This window comes from Centropristis striata, chromosome 5, assembly GCF_030273125.1.
Source record: "Centropristis striata isolate RG_2023a ecotype Rhode Island chromosome 5, C.striata_1.0, whole genome shotgun sequence".
Classification (NCBI taxonomy): Eukaryota; Metazoa; Chordata; class Actinopteri; order Perciformes; family Serranidae; genus Centropristis; species Centropristis striata.
In genome coordinates, this window is record NC_081521.1 from 15631279 (window position 1) to 15638291 (window position 7013).

The window sequence follows — 7013 nt, forward strand, 5'->3', positions numbered from 1 at the left end:
CTGGAGAAGTAGACGTTTAAAAATCTTGCACCAATCACGATCTCTGAGGTTAAGGATGCAATAAGTTCCCTGCAAAGTAACAAATCACCAGGACCTGATGGTTTTACCACAGAATTCTACAAGACCTATTCCGCAACTCTTGTACCGAGACTAGTAAAGGTTTTCAATGATGCTCGGGTAAAAGGTCTGTTACCACCCACAATGTCAGAGGCTTCAATTACACTGTTATTAAAAAAGGACAAAGATCCACTTCTTTGTAGTAGTTATAGACCGATTTCCCTTCTGAACGAGAGTCATATCGTCATTAGTCAATCCTGACCAGACTGGCTTCATTTCAGGAAGGCATTCATCTTCAAACACTCGTAGGTTACTTAATATTCTCTACTCTCCCTCTACTGACTCTCCCGAACTTGTCTTATCTTTAGATGCAGAAAAAGCGTTCGACCGTGTAGAGTGGAGATACCTTTTTTATGTTCTTAATAAATTTGGCCTTAGCCCTGACTTTGTGGATTGGATAAAACTTCTCTATGCTTCGCCTTTAGCCTCTGTCAGCACTAATGGTATTAAATCACGCCCATTCTCTCTACACAGAGGCACCCGACAGGGGTGTCCCCTCTCCCCGCTATTGTTTGCTTTGGCAGTCGAACCCCTGGCCATTTGATTGAGGAGTGAGAACAGGTTTGAGGGTATCACACGCCATGGACAGCTCCACAAAATTTCTTTTTATGCGGATGATCTTTTACTGTACATATCCAACCCTACCTCCAGTCTCCCTATAATTTTAGATATTTTTGAAAAATTTGGAAAGTACTCTGGTTACAAACTTAATTTGGAGAAAAGTGATTATATACCAATTAACACTGCCGCTGACCTTCTCCCGCACGGTCTCCCCCCCCTTTAGGAAGGCCACAAATGGTCTTAAATACCTTGGAATTGTAGTAACAAGATCATTTTCTGAACTGTTTACCAAAAATTACAACCCATTACTCGAACTTTGTAAACTTGATCTTGCCAGATGGTCCTCTCTCCCCCTCTCTTTGAGTGGGCGGGTCAATTTGATAAAAATGTCACTACTCCCAAAATTTCTTTACCTTTTTCAACATATACCTGTCTTCATAAGGAAATCTTTCTTTTCTAATCTGGATCAGTTGATTAGTTCTTTCCTTTGGAGCAATAAACGGGCACGAATTGGTCGAGCAGCCCTCCGGCTTCCTAAATCCCTGGGAGGATTAGCGCTCCCAAATTTCCGTTACTATTACTGGGCCTGTAATATCAACAAACTTCTCTTCTGGAATACTGGTAGAGCAGTACCCGAATGTCCGTGGTGGGCTGCGCTTGAAATTTCCTCCTCGAGTTTTTGCCTCTGGTCTGTGGTGTGCTCCCAACTACCATTGTTAGTTAAACAGGTTAGCCCTAATCCAATTGTAACGAACACGTTGATGATTTGGAATCAGTTCAGAAAGGCATTTGGCCTCCACATTCAGTCATGTCAGTCACCAATTTTTCGTAATCACCTTTTTGCTCCTTCATGCTCTGATCCAGCCTTTGGTACATGGTCTGAGAAGGGCCTTGCGACGCTTAATGACCTTTTTATTAGTGGTGTCTTCGCCTCGTTCACTGATTTGGCAGCAAAGTTTGATCTACCTAACACTCACCTTTTTCGGTTCTTTCAAATAAGACATTTTGTGAAATCTTGCTTCCCCCAGTTCCCGGGCAGACCCCCGGACTCTCTTATTGACCAATTCTTAACTCTCAATTCCCGGAAGAAAGGACTCATAGGGATTACATACAAACAAATTTACACGCTGTCCCCAGATCAACTAATCTCTCTAAGAGCTACTTGGGGTCAGGACCTTGGAGCTCCCTTATCTGATGAACAGTGGGAGAAGATATTAGATAATGTTCACTCGTCCTCCATTTGCGCAAGGCACAGCCTTCTTCAGTGTAAAATTTTGCATAGAACCTATCTTAATAATGCCAAGCTAGCCAAAATCTATCCCGACAGAGCAGACACATGCAACAGATGTGGACAGGCTCCGGCTGATCTTGTTCACATGTTTTTGTCTTGCCCTAAATTATCTGAGTTTTGGGCAGCAATATTTGAAACACTTAGTAAAACAACAGGTCAAATCATACTGTTCGAACCCCTCACTGCCCTCTTTGGATTGTACTCTCCACGCAATGAGAGTACATTGCGTACATTTTTTTTTTTTTTTACTATTTAGTATTGTGTCTCTTCACTTTCTGTTCCCTTGTTTGTAACCTGTGCCTTGCACATGTATGTCGTGAGTATGAATGGATTGAATGTGTGTAGTTCAGGGTGGGTGGGTGGGTGGTTACATCTGGGCTGATATGTCCATAATAACTGGATCTTAAGCTTGTTTTGGGACCATTGTCTTTTGTAAGAACTGTGATCCTGACTGTTTGTAAAGAAAGAAAAAACCAATAAAGAAAGTCTGGAAAAAAAATAAATAAATAAAAAATCTCCAATTATTGTTATTTTTCGCTCATTTTGCAATGCAAAATTTTGGGCAGTTTTTCGGGACTTATGTCGCGAAAAATTCGGTAGAGAAAAGTAATAGCACACCGCATACATGTTTCTCACACACACACACACACACATTTTGAGGTTAAAGGGCATAGGTTGCTGTATAAATAAATACTTGAAAAGGAATGCTTGTTGTAGGTATAATATAGTATCATAACATTACTAGTATTAATTGTTTGAAATCTCATCATAGTGTACACACACCGGCAGTAGCCCCCGTGGCCCTTTCAGAATTTCCCCAGAGGAAATTTTCTAGTTTGATTTGTCGTTGTGGTTTTTGATTTGCCGTTGTGTTTTTTGATTTGTCATTTTGTTTTCTGATTCGTCGTTGTGATTTGCACTTCAGGGCCACCGTAGATAAATAATTAGAGAACCAGTTTACAGCCTGTTTAGATGAGCCTAACATGTGGAGTTTATCTGCCAGGATGACATGGTCGACTGTGTCAAATACTTTTGACAAGTCTATAAAAAGAGCTGCACGATATTTTCGTCCTAGAGCCTCTATGATATCATTTACCACAGCAGCAGTTATGGTACTGTGCCGTTTACCAAAACCTGACTGATATATGATCATCTAAAAAGTATTTGAGTTGTTCACTGACCAACTCTTCTAAAACTTTGGAGAGAACACACAATTTAAAGATCGGCCTATAGTTGTTATGTTAACTATGGAGGGATCACCACCTTTCAGCAGGGGAACAACATAAGCAGTCTTCCATATTCTCTGAATCTTTTTTTCAGAAAGAGTTCAATTGAAAAATATGACACAGAGGTTCTGCTATAAAATCTGCAGCTGACCTCAAAAAGAAGGGCTCAAGATTGTCAGGTCCGGTAGATTTACTCAGATCCAATTGCTGTAGAGCCCTGAGGACCTCAGTTACATGAAAAGGAGTAAGATCGAATCCTGGAGCCATAGCATTAATAGGTGGTGGTTGAGGGCAAACCCCTTGGAGATTAGATTGAAGTGGGTGTGAGGACTCAAATAGAGATCCTGAAGAAACAAAGTGCCCATTAAAATAATTAAGAATGGCTGGTTTGTCAGCTAGAGTATGTGCACCTTTTAATATGCGAGCAGGCAATTCGTCTGTGGCTTCATCCCCAAATGAAGATTTGATTACTTTCCAAAACTTCTTAGGATCATTTAGGTTACGGGTAGTTTTATCTACATAAAAAAATCAGAATTAGCCTTTTTACCAAGGGAAGTAAAGCGATTCCTGAGCTGTTTAAATATCAGCCAGTCATCCTGGGATTTAGATTTTCTGGCCTTATCCCAGGCATCATCCCTTGCTTTGAGGACAACACAGGGGAGAACCAAGGATTATTTCTACCCTTCACTCTACATTTACAGAGAAGGGCATGTTTATTTATAATACTACTAAAAGCATCATAAATAGTACTTACAGGCCAGCTCTACATCATTAAAAAGTGAGATCCTGGACGAGTCAATGTGCCATAAATAATGATGAAACCCTGCTCACAGAAATGTTTAGAATCAGGTTTAAGGATAATATGTGGCCTTGATTTTGGGCTGCAGGACTACTGGAGACTAGCTGCTGCAGGCTAATGGAGGCTAGCTGCTGCCAGGCTGCTGGTAGCTTGCTGTTGCAGGGTTCGTGGAAACTAGCTGCTGCAGTGCTAGTGAAGGCTAGCTTTTGTCAGGCTGGTGGAGGCTCAAGGCTCAAAACAGTCCAGACAGTTCAAATAGTCCAGTGGGCCATACACTACCAGGTTTGTTCCAAAAAAAACTCCAGGCTATAAAAGCCCATGAGTAGGACCCGGCCTAAAACAAAATCCAAAGCAAAATCAACACTACAGTGTCCAAAAAACAAGATCCAGGATTCTCAGACTGGGAAAATAAATAAAAACTTTCAAAACATTCCAGATTCAATTTTCATAAAATAGAAGACATATGACGACTTAAAACCTTAAAATTCTGACTCTGTTTATTATTTTTTGTCTCTTTATCTGTTTCCTCCTCAGACTGTTTCTTTTACTGCTTTATTGTTAATTCACTCTCTGAGGGTCAATAAAGTTTCACCTTGATGCTTCCAACAGTCATTTGTTGCTCAGTTTTTACATAAAATTTGCATAAAAAGCAGATTTACCTGCTTCAGCATTGCCTCCATCACAGCAGGGTCATTGGGATCCACAGAGCTCTTCAGCCTCAGTCTGATCACTTGCTTTGAACTTGATTTTGGGACTTCTAAACAGAAAATCAAACATGATCAGTTCAGAGATTTCTGCTTGGATAATAATCAGCATCCTGTTGATATAGAGCTATACTGCAGGCCGCAACCAGGGGGCGGGGTTTATCAGTAAGTTAGAAGCAGCTACTTCCTCCATCTGTTGATATTCTCACATTTAAGTCAACACAAACTGATTATTTGCAGTTGGTGACACTGCACGCTTACATCAGCATGACACTGCATGCTCACATCAGCATCCTGAGTGTTGTTTTATGCTGCAGTCTGCTGGGGAGGCAGCATCAGACACAGAGATGCAAGGCAGTTGGACAGACTGGTGTAAAGAGCTGGTTCTGTGGTTGGAGCCAGGTTGGACACACTGAAGGAGGTGGTGGAGAGATGACCTGTCAAGATGTTCAAGGCCCATCCTGAAATACCCAGATCATCTGCTACACAAAACCTTTATGGACCAAAAAAACAGCAGTGGACGGCTCCTGTCTCTTGCAGGACAGAGAGATTCAAAAGATCCTTTGCTCCTACAGCCATGAGGCTGTCTCATTCTTCAAGAGATTCTACCAGACTAACTGAATTTACCCTTGGGGATGAATTAAGTAATTTTGATTTTGATTGATTGATTTGAGTGTTCACATTTATTGTCATGTGATGCTAAAGTAAATCTAATATAATTTTAATTCAATCGATTTTAAGGTTCTTTTATTAGTTTTTAAATGTCTTAATGGTCTTGGGCCATCTTATCTATCTGATATGCTTTTATCATAACAACCCTCGTGGGTCCTGAGGGCCTCTGGCACCGGCTTTTTAATTATTTCAAGAGTTAAAACTAAAACCTACGGGGTGGCAGCATTCAGCCATTATGGCCTGCGCCTATGGAACAGCCTGCCAGAGGGCATCAGGACGGCAGAGACTGTTGATGTTTTTAAAAGGAGGCTCAAGACTCACCTGTTTGGACTAGCTTTTAACTGATTACTTTACTATTTATTTAATTATTCACCTATTTAGTTATCTATTTACTTATTTAGTTGTTCATCACATCGTTTGTATTTTTCTTTCCCGTTGTATTTTAGTAATTATCAGAACCTGTTGCTTTTTAGTCTTTTAGTTTTTATCCAGTCCTGCCTTGCCATGTCTCTACACTGTCAATCAATAGTGCTATGTGGGAGTCTGAGTGTGTGATTGTGTGCGTGCGTGTCTATGTGCGTGTGTGTGCATGTATGTGTATGTGTACATACAGATGTGTATGTGGGGCTGGGAGGGGTGGGTTTTGTCTTTTTTTTTCATGTTTTAGCCTTGTTTTATTCTTTTTTTCTGTAAAGTACTTTGTGTTGCATTTAGGTGTATGAAAAGTGCTATATAAATAACGTTTGATTGATTGATTGATAAATCCTGTTTGAATCAGGGGTTACCACTCATTGATTCTGATTTTGATTTTGGTTCACCTGGACCGTAGCAGATGAATGCTCTCCTGTTGTTGCAGTTGATGTCCACCCATCTTCCAGAGGACCTGAAATCTGCTACTGCACAAGCCTCCGTCCCCTTGCTGTTATCAGGTTGCCCTGGCAACCAGTGGCTGAAGGAGGAGGTACTTCCATCAGACCATTTCCAGGAGTCTCTGAAAAGGCCAATCCAGACTCCTCCTGCTGGAACCAGCTCCTGGACCTTCTGGTTCTCTGTCTTGTCTCTCACACTGGCCAGGTCTGTGTGGTGTTCTCTGCAATAGCTCTGGGCCTCAGTCCAGGTCATGGAGATGTTGGTGAGGACAAATGTGACATTCAGCCCTGAAAATAGAGCAGAGAGAAGAGCTGTGCAGAGGCAACATGACACACAACATAGACGAATACTTAGTTTTTCTCCATATGAATCTTTTTCTCAGCAGTTTAATGTTTCTTAATGAATGTCAGCATGAAGCTGAAGTCACCGTGGAGCTGTGTGCATATGAACTCCTTTTCTTGCAGCCCTGTTGACTGAGACAGTGACGTGGGATAAACCTGTTAATGATGGAGCTATTTATATAAACCTGCAGCTTCTCACAGTGAAATGAAGGCAGGACTCACGTCCATCTGCTTTAAATGACCTTCATGTAACTGAAGACAGAGAGGCAGAGAGCAGCAGAGAAGGGGAGAGGTCAACAAGCTGAACTGGTATGTTTTACCTTCACTGCTCAATATTCTCACCTCTCACATCAGAGCAGACTGCCTGAATGTTGTCTGTGCAGCTGTCATCGTTCCATAGTCCATTACTATACATCTCTGTGCAGTGTTCTG